The sequence below is a fragment of the Castanea sativa genome, chromosome 5, assembly GCF_040712315.1.
Source record: "Castanea sativa cultivar Marrone di Chiusa Pesio chromosome 5, ASM4071231v1".
NCBI lineage: Eukaryota > Viridiplantae > Streptophyta > Magnoliopsida > Fagales > Fagaceae > Castanea > Castanea sativa.
Genome location: NC_134017.1, coordinates 52835110 through 52837807, shown reverse-complemented (window position 1 = coordinate 52837807; position 2698 = coordinate 52835110).

Genomic DNA, 2698 nt, shown 5'->3' with positions numbered 1-2698 from the left:
CTAAAAACTCACAACACTACAACATATACATCAGAAAACCCCAATTCACATGATCATACGTCTTCTCCACATCCAACTTACACAATTCCCCTGTAATCCCTGTTTTCAATCTACTATCAATACATTCAGAAGCAATTAACACGGAATTCAAAATTTGTCTACCTTTCACAAATGCATTCTGTGAATCTAAAATAGGCCCATGTGCCACCCTTCAGAACCGATTAGCCTACACCTTTGAAATAATTTTGTAAATCACACCAACTAAACTGATTGGTCCAAAATCCTTGATCTCCACAACATCTACCATTTTAGGAATAAAGGCAAAAAATGCAGTATTAAGACTCTTCTCAAACACAGGTTGAGTATGAAAGTTCTAAAAAAACTTCCATAATCTCTTTCTTCGAAACACTCTAACAGGACTGGAAAAAAGCCATGAAAAAACCATCCAGGTCAAGAGCCTAATCACCATTAAAACCATTAATCACCCTATACACCTCTTCCTTGTTAAACGGCCTATCTAACCAAAGAGCATCTTCCTTAGAAATTCTAGAGAATTTCACGTCATCAAGGACAAGTCTATCAACCACAATTTTAGAATAGAGCTACCTATAGAATCAAGAAATACACTCTGCTATGTCCTCTGGATCTAAAGAAAGCTCCATCCACCATAAGCCTATCTATGGAGTTAAATCTCCTGTGAGAATTGACTATACGATGGAAAATTTTAATATTCCTATCTCATTCTCTAATACAAAGAACTCTAGATTTTTGCTTCCAACAAATTTCTTTCAGAAGAGAAGCTTTTTCTAGCTCACCTCGGATTCTTTCCAAATCCAACTTCTCCTCCTTTGTTAGACCACGACTTTCCTCAATAGTCTCTAATTTGCTAAGGTATTTCCACAACTATTTTCCTCGTTCTTCTACATTTCCAAAAACCTCCGCATTCCACTTTTTCAAATCATTTTTCAACAATTTCAATTTATTTGCCAGCACAAAACTTGGAGCACCTTGAAAATGATAAGATTCCCACCAAGATCTCACCATTTCCATAAAGCCCTCATCCTTAAGCCACATGTTCTCAAACCTAAACGGCCTTCTACCCTTATGATGAAAGGATTCACCCTCTAATACAATTGGAAAGTAATCTGATAAAAGCCTAGACATTCTTCTCTGACAAACAGTAGGAAACCTAATCTCCCAATCTATAGAGAACAAGAATTTGTCCAGCCTTGCCTTTGACTCAACTTCTCAAAAATTAGACTAGGTAAAACTTCCTCCTTCCAATGGGAAATCAATCAGACCTTGCTCAGAAGTAAAATCAGAGAACTCACACATACCAGCACGTTCAAAAATTTAAACAAACAACTTTGGTACCAGTAACTAATCCTTTTTTTCTTTTTAAAGAGGATCTCTAGTATATCATTATTAAAAAAAAACAAAACAAAACAAAACATTGCACTAGTTAACTTAGCAGATAGTCCCAAATTCAACTACTGTTACGACATTACTCTTCAACGCAATGCCTTAAAGTATAGGTTGGCTAAACAAGTTACTTCATTGTTAATTAGTTGCAACAACTTATAATTTTTAGTTGCAATAGAGGCTTCAATAATAAATTGCATTAAGAAATTTTTTTTGCAATAACTTAAATTGAAGAAATCATTGTAATAACTTAATTTCAATTATTTTGCAATCTATTATAATAAAATTTTCAAAGTGTTAGTTTATTGCAACAAATATATCATTGCAATAACTAAATATCAATTATTTTACTACCTATTGCAATGACAAATATGAAGTTACAATGAATATATTATTACAATTATTTAATACAATTATTTTGCAATCTATTATAATGAAAAATATGAAGAAAAAAAAATTATCTATTACAATGAATATATCATTGCAATAACTTGACCAGATTTTTTTTGTTAATTATTTGTAATCTATTGCAATTAAATTCGTGAAATAATAATCTATTGCTACAAAATATTCAAAGTAGTAAATTGTGTACTGTAATAGCGAACATATTATTACATCAAAATTGTCTAGTGTTCTAATGTTGTGAACCAGGAGAAAGAGAAAATAGAGCTAGTTGTGAACCAGGAAAGTGATAAGACAGTTCGAGGGAGTAGTGAATCGGCCATTTCCACAAGGAAGAAAGTCAAGTAAGTAAGTAGCTCACCCTAGGCCGGTTTCGGTCCAATCCAATAATCTAAGTAGCGAACCAGAAGAAATTCCTGTAGTTGAATAGGCAAGAATTTATAGAAGAGAGATTGGCGGAAGAAGGAAAGGTGGGAACAAATAAAAAGGGTGTGCATTAAGAGAAATTCTAGAGGTGGAGTTACCCGCGCCTTCCTGGATCCTCTACTATTCTATGTTGTGCGGAGCTGAGCTTCTAAGAGAGAAGACAATTGTGGTAGCAGAAGCATTAATGCATGGAGAGACTATTACTAAAAATTAGAAGTACGTAAGAATATTATATTTTAAATAGGGAGTACAGTCACATGTACGGATTATTTGGGAAAGTTTATATTTGAAGTGGTTGGATCCAATTCTTATCATTTATAGTTGGTGGCTTTTCTCGTAGGTAACAACAATCAATGTTTATGACATCCTGTAGTTCTTTTTGCAGAAGTTATAGCAATAACTAATAGGTAGTTCCTTGCAATTGTCATACATTAATTAATTTCTTTTT